The 13299-nt window shown below is 44.9% G+C and overlaps 1 protein-coding gene across 2 annotated transcripts in view; it reads left to right on the top strand.

Moving 5' to 3' along the window:
- The window catches only part of ADAP1 (ArfGAP with dual PH domains 1), a 118329-nt gene that overhangs the window by 88041 nt on the left and 16989 nt on the right, over positions 1-13299 (top strand). The gene's annotated exons all lie outside the window — the stretch shown is intronic.

Below are 13299 nucleotides of genomic sequence, written 5' to 3'. Positions count from 1 at the left end.
AATGGGCCTGATGACAGGGTTCATCCCCCGAAAGGTTGCCCCCCTTAATCTTCTCAATATTTGGCTCCTTGTACCTTTGTTTCCTTTTTCTGTATACCCTCTTACTTTTGTGCACCGTTTTGGCGCTTTGTGTTCATTCCCATCCTGTATTCCTTGTGTGCATTGAGTCTCCCCCTCTTTTGTTGCGCCCATGTACCCCACCTACATCATCGTATTTGTGGGTAAGTATTATTTCTTCATATGTTCACTGTTCTGTTTTGATTCGTGTGATTGCCACAGGTACTTACATTGTGTTTTCTGCATATAGATAACGATCGCCCCTTTTTGCTGACTTCAATGTATCTTCATTTGTTCTGTTTGAGTGCCTCCAGTCCTCAAGCCCCCCCCCCCCCTCACACCCCCCCCAACATGTCAGGTTTTCAGGATATCCCAGCTTCAGCACAGGTGGCTCAGAGGTTCAGTCAAAGACTGAGCCTCTGATTGAGACACCCATGCTGAAGAAGGGACTGATTAAGCCACCTGTGCTGAAGCAGGAATATCCTGAAAACCTGACCTGTTGGGGGGGGGGGGAGCATTTGAGGACTGGAGTTGAGCACCCCATATACTTTGAATATGTGAAAGCTCCTATCAGCGAAAATTAGGCAAAGGAAAATGGGGACACTTTTCCATGTCCAACTTGAATTAGGCCAATGAACCTTCATCAGGGAGTAAGTAGGAAAGGGACTCGTTATAAATATGAGGGAGAGTAAGCCAGGATACAACAGCGGAGTGAGCAGTACTGTGAATTGTACAATCGATCCTGTAATGCCCAAGTGTGGGGAAGGCTCACGGAGGAATCCCTGTTGCAAACGGAAAACTACAAACGGATTTCACAGTCATGTACTTCTTGGAAGAGGGACGGGAACGTACAGGGGGAAAGCGGCACCAGAATCAGAGGCGGTACTCTGAGGCGGGAGGGTGACAGCTAAGAGGAAATGTGAGGAAGTGTTCCTTCACAGAAAGGGGGGTGGATTCGTGGAATCGCCTCCCAGCAGAGGTGGTGGGGGCTAATACAGTAAGGGAATCCAAACGTGGTTGAATACATTCTGCTGAGTGGTGAAGTTGTTGATCCTCCATTAATTTCATCTCTGTACTCTTGCGTATTGGGCTGCATGGAGTAACAACCAGCGTGATATGTTGCATTATAAGCTGTGACTGTGTACCACAGGATCATACTAAGGTTAAGGTTATCCTAAATGTGAAAGAAAACCAATGATCAGATTGGAAAATCCGCCGCCCCTTTATTTATTTATAAAATATTTTACCAGGAAGTAATACATTGAGAGTTACCTCTCGTTTTCAAGTATGTCCTGGGCACAGAGTAAAACAAATAATACATGGTTACAAGTACAGTTACATAAATGAACAAGGTATACATTATATACAAGACATTGCATGCACAGTTAAAGAAAATATATATTATGAGCGTATGAAACAGTTACAGACCAGATTAAAGTGTGAGACAGCCTTAGATTTGAAAGAACTTAAGCTGGTGGTGGATATGAGAGTATCTGGTAGGTTGTTCCAGTTTCGGGGTGCACGGAAGGAGAAGGAGGAACGTCCGGATACTTTGTTGAGCCTTGGGACCATCAATAGTCTTTTGGAGTCTGATCTCAGATGATAGGTGCTGCATGTGGTAGGGGTGAGGAGCTTGTTCAGGTAGCTGGGTAGCTTGCCCAGAAAGTATTTGAGGGTGAGACAGGAAAGGTGAACTTTGTGCCTAGACTCTAGTGATGACCAATCTAGTTCTTTGAGCATTTCGCAGTGATGTGTGTTGTAGTTGCATTGGAGAACAAAACGACAAATTGAATTGTAGAGGGTGTCAAGTTTGCTAAGGTGGGTTTGAGGAGCCGAGCCATATACTATGTCTCCATAGTCAATAATTGGCATTAGCATCTGCTGTGCAATACGCTTTCTGACCAGGAGACTTAGGGAGGATTTGTTCCTGTAAAGTACCCCTAGTTTGGCATAGGTCTTGGTTGTCAGGGTATCAATGTGCATTCCGAATGTTAAGTGGGAGTCAAACCATAAGCCCAGGTATTTAGGTGTTAGGGTGGTGTTAGCGTTGGTTCTAATCAGGAGCTCAGTCACTGGAAGCTTTACAAATTTAGTCTTGGTCCCAAATACCATTGTTACAGTCTTGTCAGTGTTTAAAAACAGTTTGTTTTGGGAAATCCAGTTTCCGAGTCTCAAAAAGTCAGACTGAAGTATGTGTTGAAGGTCAGAGAGGCTATGGCTGTGTGCATATAGGATTGTGTCATCTGCATACATGTGTATTGAGGCTTCCTTACAAGCTGTGGGAAGATCATTAATGAACACTGAGAAGAGTAGGGGCCCCAGAACAGAGCCTTGCGGGACACCACAGGTGATATCCAGGGGGTTGGAGTTAGTGCCTGAGATGGACACATGTTGGGATCTTTCTGATAGGTAGGACTGAAACCAGTTTAAAGCATGTTTCCCTATTCCAGAGCTCTGGAGTTTGTTAAGCAGGATAGCATGATCAAGTGTGTCAAAAGCCTTTGCAAAATCTAGGAATACTGCACCAGTGAGTTGTCCCCGTTCCATTCCACACTGGATTTCATTGCAAACTTTTAGCAGGGTAGTTACGGTGGAGTGTTTGGGACGAAACCCAGACTGGAATTGGCTAGGGAAATTTGTCTTGGTATAGAAATCTCTTAAATCGCCCCTTGGCACGTAGCTGTTGCGGCCGCCCTCTTGTTGCCGCCCCCCCTCCTCCTCCTGAACCGCAGCGTCAAATGAGGCCGCGGACGTCACAAACAAGGGTTCGCCATGGTAATGTGACATTACCATGGCAACAAGACACCATGTGATGTCACGTTGGTGACGTCCGCGGCGTTATTAGACGCTGGAATTCGGAAGGAGAAGGAGGGCGGCTTCGAGGAGTCGGCCGCCACAGCAGCGTGCCTTCACATCAGGCCCCATTGACCCGAGAGCGCGGCAAATGTATATGGGGGCGGCCATCTTTGCCGCCCTAGGCCCGGGCCTAATGGGAAAACCGCTACTGGTTATACAGAGGCCCAAGTGGTTCTGATCTGTCTACAAATTCTATGTTTTTATGTCAATAGGTTAGGGGAAAAAAAGGTATTGCTGCACAGCTTTGTAATCATCTGCTCTGTGTCGTAGTTATACCAGCTTCTAGGCTGAAGAGTATAAATGGTTTTCATTACTTCTATACAGAATTATTTCACATACTGCTTTGAATATCCCATTGAATATTTGTAGGAAGCTTTGTTTCACGGTGTGAGCTGCAATGTATATGATATCTCCCAGCTCCCAGCATACAAAGGGGTTCGTGTTTTTCCCAGCAAGCACAAAGCATGGTAATTATCCACGCTGGCGTCCAGACAAAGTGATTTATGAATCAGATTGGATTTCTCTGTAAATAAAAACAACAGGGACAGCCCAAGATCAGCCGTTGTTTCACATCCATTTTATTGAGTATCTTTTAATCTTGTCTCATTGGTATAAAGTATCTAGAGTAGCCAACCTAGGAATGAAACCGTGCTAGAAAAGTGCTTCTACCCTGAAGAGCTTACAGTCCTAGCATGGGGAGAAAGGATATACATGGGTGTATATTTTGATTTATATAATGCCAAGGATGTGCGCAGTTCTTTCCAAAATAGACATTACAATGCATTGGGGCGAAAAATAGAATAAAAGCATCAAACATCAAATCAGACAACAGGGAAAGAAATCTCTTCCCCAGACAGCTTGCAGGGGAGACTCGGAGAGGCAGGATTGAGAAGTGCAGTGGGAGGTAGTGTCTGGTGTTGGGAGTTTGGGTAAGAACCTTTGTGGTTGTGGGAGGGGCAGTGAGTCCAGGCTATTGAATTAAAATAAGAAACAAAGAAGTCCAGAGCAACATCCAATGGGACAAAAATACACAGTGAAATACCTATGTATCTCTTGAAAAAGGGTCATGTAGTTAACCCTTTGGCCAAAGCGTATACGCCTGCGAGCCACTTTCAAGGCATGACCATAATATCGCAGGTCCTAACACTAACTAACCAGCTGCATGAAAAGAAAACCCGCTTACTAGGAAAGTGGGGAGGGGCGAGCTTAAACCCTGGGAGCTAATTTGGTCATGCCTTGATGTATGTATATGGCTAAGGGTTGTTCATGTAATATGAGCTTGAGATAAAAGGTGGCACTGTGTGCTCATTTGCATGTCATTTCCCAGAATCCCTTGCTGCAGTGGAAGTGCTGTGTGCTGGGCGATAATGGTGAAAGACAGGGTTGCAGACCTGTCTAAGACATGCAAATGAATATACAGTAATATTTACAGTTGCTTTATGTATATATATGTATACCTTGATTATATATATATATTGTGGTAATTTTGGGGGGTTTCAGAGAGCTTACTGGGTATCTGTGCGACAGGCTATTGAATTGCTTCATTTGGAGGTGGTCACAACGTGCTGTCACTGAAACAGGGGTACTAGACGGAGTTGTCATGTTTGCGGTGTTATTAGTTGTAATTTCATTGGTTTCTTGATCCCTTGAGCACCATAAAAGACTTTTCGGGCTAAATACCCAACCGTTCCAGTTTCAAAACCGGACCTTGAAGGTGTTCCGGTCCCAATGTTTTGAGTCTAGTTTGGGAGTTTCCATCCTGAATTAATGTGCCATGGTTTATAACTAGGGATTCCGGTATTTGGGGGTTGTTATTTATTTTTTTATCAGTGTTTATTTAATTATTTTTTTTAAATATTTTTCCATATGCAAAAAAAAATTGTTGTTTTTCAGTTTTTAAATAATATATAACAATAAAAAAAGAGCAAAACACTTGTGTAATACTGTGTTTAGCTTTTTTTCTGTTAATTTTGGGGGGATCTGTGTGCTGGGGGGCAGGCAGGGGAATAGTGTTTTGGGAGATCTGTTTGCTGGGGGCAGGGGATCTGGGGGCAGGGTAATCTGGGGGGCTGAGGATCTGTGTACTGGAGGCGGGGGATCTGTGTGCTGTGGGGTCTGGGGGCAGGAGATCTGTGTTCTGCGGGCAGAGGGATCTGTGTACTCAGGGCTGAGGATCTGTGTGCTGTGGGCACTGAGATCTGTGTGCTGGGGGTGGGGGGATCTATGTTCTGGGGGCAGGGGGATCTGTGTTTTGGGGCATGAGATCTATGTTCTGGGTCCAGGCGATCTGGGGGCCGGGAGATCTGTGTGCTGGGGGCAGGGCAGGGGGGGGAGGGAGGGGTCTGTGTGCTGGGGACAGGAGATCTGTGTGCAGGGAAATCTGGGGGCAGGGGATCTGTGTTCTTGGGGTAGGGGGATCTGTGTGCCGGGGAGATACTGAGGGCTGAGGATCTGTGTGCCGTGGGCAGGGGGATCTGGGGGCAGGGGATCTATGTACTGGGGGCATTGGGATCTGTATTCACATGGCACGGGAAGCGCACCATATGGGAACACTTCCTCAAGGAAAATAATTGGCGACTAAATTAAATTCTTCATTTTCCGGTCTTTAGCAATTTTAGCCAAAAAAAAGACAAGGATTGGTCGCTGGTGTGTTTATCGTTTATTTGTGGTTACAACCGAAAACTTGAATTCCCAAATTTTTAAAAGAGGCGGCCACACAAGCTCAGATCTCCCTGAGATACAACAGGTAACAGACCAGTGGATTTCCAACTTGCTTGGCTCCTCCCTGTGCTCATCGGGAGGTTCGTATTAATTCTGTGATGAGGTTGACCCTTCTCAGAAAGGGCAGGTTCATTTGGACTTTGAAAGCCTCCAACCTATTCCGCGTCTTCACTTTAATTTCTGAGTGCCAATTAGCAATATAGTATCATTGGTTACTTGGGATCTCCTACAGAGAAATTTAGAATGGCAGCAAAAAGTCAATACATTAACCCCTTCACTGCAACATGAAGATACTCATGCCCATCTTTCCACTCGATGCATAACGAGTTAACCCCTTCACTGCTAATCCCTCTGGCAGCAACATGACTATCCAATGCAAGAAATATGTCCGGTTTTAGAGAAGGTACCATTCAGTATACCTGAGCTGATAGGAGCGGGGATAGTGGTGTGTAAAATATTGTAAACACTTACACGGCCTTGTGTAAATGTTGTCACATCAAGGTCTCTCTTCTCTCCTACTTTTTTCTTCTTTTTCTTTCTTCTTTCTCCCGTGTCTTTCTTTTGTGGGGGTTCTTCTTCTTTCGACCAAATAGTCGCCTCTTCAGTCTCACAACGAGTTTCAATTGTGGTATCCCCCTCGGAGCAAATGGATCTAGATAAAAAAGATTGAGGGACAAGTACCAGTAAAATATAACAAGACCTATTCAGATGATTATATGTAATAAATGCAGAAAATACTGCAAACACTCACACGGGCAAGTGTGAGTGTGCTCCTGGGGGAGGTGTCTTTGTCCTCCTCACATGAGAAAGTTCATACATAGAACTTTGATAATCTTGATAGTGAAAACTATTTGTGGGGGAAAGGGGAGGGAATATAATAAAAATAAGACCAAGATGCTCACACGGCCATGCGTGAGCTCACACTGGAGTTTGGTATCTTTGAACTCCTCCTTGAGAGTCCAACACTGCTTCCAAGTAGAATTGCTCTGCGTGCTGTTGCGGCTAAAAATAACTCTAAAATAGCGTAAGCCAACTGAATCTTTAATAAAAATAAAACATACAAAAAATAGTCTAAAAAGCACACAGTCTACACGACATGAGTGCCGAAAGTAAAGAAAAAAGGCCAGTCTTTAGGGAATTTAAGCAGGGCGTCAGGCGCGCAGCTAACTCTGCCCGCGTCCGGGCGTTGTGCTGAGCTCCTACTTCCTGCTCCCGACGGTGGCCGAACACGTTCAAAATGCTATAGAGTCTTGAGCTACGCGTTTCGCCCTGAGGAAGCCCAAGAAAGGGCGAAACGCGTAGCTCAAGCCCCTATAGCATTTTGAACGTGTTCGGCCACCGTCGGGAGCAGGAAGTAGGAGCTCAGCACAACCGTGTAAGTGTTTACAATATTTTACACACCACTATCCCCGCTCCTATCAGCTCAGGAATATTTGACTTCATCACATTGAATTCAGTTCCTCCCATCACCTCTCAAACCTGTGCTCCCCCTTTTCCCTTGCTTTTCTGTATCAATAAGGATCCTGGATAGGTCCTACGGGGGTTTTTGATTCACAGGAAGAGACTTTGAAGCAGATGGGAACCTTATATACCACATAAGGTTGTTACGTTCTGGAAAATATTCCATCACCATTTATTTATTATTTTTTATACATTTCGCCTAGAGGGAGCGCCCGGGTACTCTTCCATTACCATTCAGTATACCACCTTGGTCCCAGCTATCAAAAAGGGTGCACCTTTTCATAGGTCACAGATCGCAATGCAACGACAATTCTGCACCAAAGGGTTCATTTGTATCGTGGCATTTCCTGCCTCCGGTGTGAACGTGTGATAGTGTTAACCTCATGTATTAAAGTAACAGAGAAGTGAGAAGGGGGAGGGAGTGTGATCTTGGACCTACAGACAATGAAAAGTTACACGTTTTCGAACCTCGCACAGTGTGGCACATCGGGCAGAAGCACAAACACAGGAAGGTATTAAACCCGGTATTGCAGAGAGATGGTGTCTAACGGAGAATCGCAGCGCTGGATCTGTGTAGCACAGGGAATATGGGGGGCGGTTTTTATCAAGCAAAGGCATTGATCCTGTGATTGATCTTCTGCCTGGGGTATTGATTGGTGAGGTCATCCATTATGAATTATTCATGTTGATCCTTCTGCCGTTGATACGGCAAATCACTTGCACAAAGTGGGGAGGCTGAGCCATTCCTTTAACCGTGTGTTAATCAAGCAGATGCCATCAGCCAAGGTGGCACATTTCACTTAACCTCTTCAGTGCCATAGAAGCCAATGAGGCGTGGCAATGAACGTGTTGAAGCAACGTAAGACACTCATCTATTTCCCTTCCTTATGCATTGTTCTATAAAACCACAATTCAGGTGTTTTTTTTAACCCTTACACTGTTGGTGTGGCTGCATTGCCTTGGCTGCTACATCCGATCAACAGTGTTAAACCAGAGTCTGCTGTGGCCAGCCTGACCCGACCAGCAGTTTGTAAAACGATTTTGTATATGACATCCCTTTCCTGTATGTCCCTTGCACATGGAAAGGTGACAGCGGCAAAATACTCACCATGTTTGCCGTCCCAGGTCTTACAAGGGCCAAATGGTTTCAGGACAAAGGTCCAAAGATGTATGATAGATGTACCTCTTTATCATAGTTATCGTGTTACATAGTAAATGAGGTTGAAAAAAGACATAAGTTCATCAAGTTCAACCTATGCTAAATTTAGACAACAGATACTTTATCCTATATCCGTACTTACAGTATATTGATCCAGAGGAAGGCAAACAAAAAACCCCAGTGACATATCATCCAATCACATCTCATAAGGGGGAAATACATTCCTTCCTGACTCCAGATAATGGCAATCAGATTACTCCCTGGGTCAACATCCTTCCCATGTTTACTTATTTGGTATATCCCTGTATACCTTTCCTTTCTAAAAAGATGTCCAACCTTTTTTTTAACATATCTATTGTATCTGCCATCACAGTCTCAATGGGTAATGAATTCCACAATGTAACTGCCCTTACTGTAAAGAACCCTTTCCTTTGTTGCTGGTGAAATCTTCTTTCCTCCAACCTTAAGGGAGGTTTATTTTGAAAGCTCTTTGTATTATCCTCGAATATATTTGTATATAGTTATCATATCCCCTCTTAGACGCCTCTTTTCTAATGTAAATAAATCACATTTTGCTAGCCTTTCCTCATAAGATAGATTGTCCATCCCCTTTATTAATTTGGTGGCTCTTCTCTGCACTTTTTCTAGTATCATAATGTCTTTTCTAAGGAGCGGTGCCCAAAATTGTACTCCATATTCAAGGTGTGGTCTTACTAATACTTTATAAAGGGGCATAATTATGTTTACTTCCCTTCCATCCATTGGCCGTTTAATGCAAGATACGATCTTGGGGAGAGGGCAGCATCTCCGGCGGTTACATATGAACAAATGATAACATTAGTAGCAGATGTGGAGCAAAATACTTTGGATACTGGTATTTACTAATTGTTTTCCTGTCATTCTTCGCATGATTTTATTATACATGTGTAACCCTCCCTGCCCGGCTTCTAGGGAGATCACATTGTGTAATGGGTTTAGCTTCCCAGTATGGGTTACCTTGACACAGTGGCTGAATTCAGGCGGGTGGGCGATGGGAAGATGGAAAATAATGGGCGCCAGGAACTTTTGTAGTACAGTACAACATACACCTTTATTCGTGTCGCCAGGCACGGGGACACCTCATCCACATCCGACAACGTTGTACTACATTACAGTCTATATTCACGAATCTTGTACTTCCGTAAGTGCCCACTCAACACTCAGAGGGAGGTTTGTCTACTTAGTTGCTCTACTGTTATGGGACCCGGCTCCCCCTTGTTGCCTCAGAATACCCATCTGTACTACCCCGTTTAAGCTGGGCCCATTACGGGAATCCTGGCTTGTCTTCTGTAATGGACAATGATACCTTTAGCCTGTATGGGTCTGCCAATACCATACAGACTGGGACAAATACTAGTGCGGATCTGCATGTAGAGCCGATCCACTGACACTCGGGAGCCCTCTTTCCCGAGACCCTCTGTGGTGTTCCGCTTTCCCACCTTTTGGGATATGTTGGACTCTATTAGCCATCTTCGGTGATCCTATGTTAAAGGGCTCTGTCCCTATATAACATAACAAATAAAGGGGGGGGGACTGGTATGTTCTATTACTTTATGAATACATTCCTCTACCTTCTCCCTGAGGCCCCTCTCCTCTTGTCTTCCAGGAACCTACTTTCTCGAACCTTCCCCTTATCCTAAATACTCTCCTGTGATGTCAGAATCCCTATGGTAAAAGGGTGGGGCCCAGCACACACTAACCTGCTAGTAACCCTTTAGAAGTGGGGTTGCGCATGCTTTTGTGACACTTCTGAGGAACGTTTAACTACAGTACATGCAAATAATATAAAGAGTGGCCATTGTAGATTTACAGATCCATAAAATGAAGGCATAGGTAATGAAAAGAATGAGCTTGTTAACAATAGCAGCTTGTTGGCTATTACACAGAGCTGCTACAGAGGAAAACTGTTAATGTCGCTTTAATTATCAGCGTCGTAGTTAAATGAAGCATTTGAAATAAAAAGGACTTCAGTGAAGGGATAAAAAGAGAAGACATAAGAAAACAATCTGCTTATAATGATGCCCTCCGACATCCATTATTCTACTAGGGTTGAATGAAGGCTGATCTTCTCCTTTACTTCCACCTGTCCCCAGGTCACGTTTGATTTATAAAACGTTTTGCAAACACTCTTGGGTAATGGGCTGGCATAATAACCAGGGGGATATGTTGCATTATAATCTGTCGCTGTACTAAGCTGGCACGCAGTCCTGTGCCCACTCCCTGCGTTGTAGCACTCGGTGCACTGTGAGAAAGGCCTCTCCTGTATAATTCTACTTGCTTTAGGCAAAATGTTGCAGTAATTACACTTTGTGCCGGTTCATTGACATGGGAACATTTAAGGAGGAGTCCTGCTCCGCCTCGGATCTTAGTGTGGAGCTGGCACAGCTTCTGGTTCCCATATCAATAAGGTGAGAGGGTGACAGTGCATGGAAAGCAGCAGCACTTTAATTCCTTCACCAACACATAGATTGTAAGCTCATCTGGGCAGGGGCGGTGTGTATAAATCCTATGTGCTGCGTACCGCGCGCTACACTGTAATTGTGACGCGCTTTGCGTCCCATCGGGACTGTACGCAATAAAGTTATTAATATTACAGTAAGATCGTCTTCCTTTCCTCAGAGGAATGCATTCAGTTTTTCTCATTCTAAACCCAGAGGGGCTCAAGACCAGTCCTCAAACCCCCCAAAAGGTCAGGTTTTCAGGATATCCCTGCTTCAGCACAGGTGGCTCAATCAGAGGCTCAGTTGAAGACTGTTTCTTATTGACGCTACGTCTCCTAATGACCGTTCCTCCTTCATTCTCTTAATCCTCCCTAACCTGCATCTAATACATTACTGCCATCACTCTGTATCCCATTACATTGCTACCTCACAGGCAGTGGCACAATTCCCATTAGGACCGGGCCTGGGGCGGCAAAAATGTCCGCCGCCATATACATTTGCCGTACTCTCGGGTCTTATCGGAAGGCACTTACACGCGGTGACCGCCTCCTCGCTGCCACCTTCCTCCTTTCGAATCGCAGCGGACGTCGCCAACATGACGTCACACGCCGTCTCGTTGCCGCGGCGTCTAATGACATTGCGTTACCATGGTGACGTCCGCGACGTTATTTGACGCGATTCAGATGGAGAAGGGCGGCAGCATGGAGGCGGTCACCCTATAAGTGCCAAGGGCACAGGCTCACAGGCACTTACCGAAATCCTGCTGTCACTTCTGGGGTTTGAAACGCTTTATGGGTGGAACAATTTGTACTGCAGCATAAGTAATGCACTCGCTTTAATTAGCATTCGTTTCTATGAGCGAGGTTCTCTTCACTCTTTGCGGTGAGCGGTTACGCTGCATGGGAAGCATTACAACGCTCGGAGTGTTTCCGAGTTAGCGGAGTCTGTAATAGGGTTAGGGACTGCGCATGTGGGGATCACAGCAAAGGAAGGATGGAAAGACCAGGTCAGCAGTAATATCGCTGCCTTTGATGTGGGTGAAATGTCCATGTGACCCTGGGCGGATGAGATGATCAGTGCAAAGTTTAAGGGCAATAAAAATGTACGGATCAAACAAACACTTAATCCCCCCCCCCCAGAACCGATGGGTTCTCCAGAGCTGACACCGCCCAGGGAGCCAAATACTCCAGGTTTGTAACGCCTGCAGAAAACAGCATTGTAGAAATAAGGTATTATCATGAAGTTGAGCGTCTCCCGTGATAACAACTTTATATAGCGCTTTTCTCCCAAACTCAGCCTCAAAGCGCGTCACAGTCACAGTGACAGTACAGCGCAAGGTACACAGCACATAGGAATGTTACAGACACAGTCCCTGACTGAGGCACAGGGAGATAAGGTGACTTACCCAAGGTCACAAGGAGACGACACCGGGTTCCCCTGCTTCAAACTCCGTCATTATTTACCGTGTCTTTACTCACTGAGCCGCTTCTTCTACGTGACGCTAGGAAAGAGAACGGGGCAGGGCTGCAAATTAAAGATAGTAATGTAAAAAGTGCAGTAAAATGAGGAATAACAACCAAATGGGAAACTTGTTACATGTCAACCGAATGCACCTCACTGGTGTGAAAAATTGGAACGAACTTCCGCTTTGTATATTATTTTACACAAAAGCAGCGAGCCGCCGCGGACGGTGAGTGAAGATCTTTTTTGCTATTACTTTTTCCAGCCCTTTCTTCTGCAGAACGAGCCAGAGTCATCTTGTAAACATGCTTACAAGACAACATGAAGGATACGTGGAGACATGTCGGGGGGTTTCTCTGTAACTCTTTATTTTCGGTCCTAGGAAGATCTGCACAATCCAGAAATCACTTTCAGCTCTGGCTTCTCGTGATATTGGCTCATATTCAATCAAGTGGGAATGTTTATTTTTTTGTATCCAAGGCAAAATCGGGCAATGAGAGACTGCTCGTGTTGGTTCTTCCATCCATCTACCTTCAACAACACATCTGTGGCACTGAGAATCCGCCCGTGGCTGCAGGTTGCCTGGAGTAGTTTTGCTGTTGGATTAATGCCAGGACGCCGCCTTTGTTGAATGAGTTTCTGTCAGACCCGGCTTCTCCAACTTTGAGTGTTACTTGCTTAATAACCCCTTATATGCCAGAGCGAGCTGCATTGCTGGGAAATACATTGTTTCTCTGGCAGCAGAGCGATTAAGGCTTCAACATCAACTTGAGGCGTTAAGCAACCCTCCCTCCTCGCCCACTTTCTAACTTGTTCATGCCACCTCAGAGCAGCAATTCCTATAATGTAGATACCGTATCTTTCCCCCTGAGCGCACGCTACACGCTTAATTTTTTTTATCTAAATGTTTTTTTGTGTGTGTGTTAAAATCCTGACTGAATGAACCGCACCCTTAATATTCACACTTACACATATCTGAAATGATTAAAACAAATTGGCAATTGCACGGTGACATCTAATTAGATGGAAATAATGACTTAAATCAGCAATCTCTTGATTACTCTTCATTTTAGTCCTGCGCTTTTAGAAAATACATAAGTTTTA

Source organism: Ascaphus truei, chromosome 11, assembly GCF_040206685.1.
Source record: "Ascaphus truei isolate aAscTru1 chromosome 11, aAscTru1.hap1, whole genome shotgun sequence".
Classification (NCBI taxonomy): Eukaryota; Metazoa; Chordata; class Amphibia; order Anura; family Ascaphidae; genus Ascaphus; species Ascaphus truei.
Note: the sequence above shows the minus strand (reverse complement) of the source record. Positions and strands in the feature narration are given on the sequence as shown.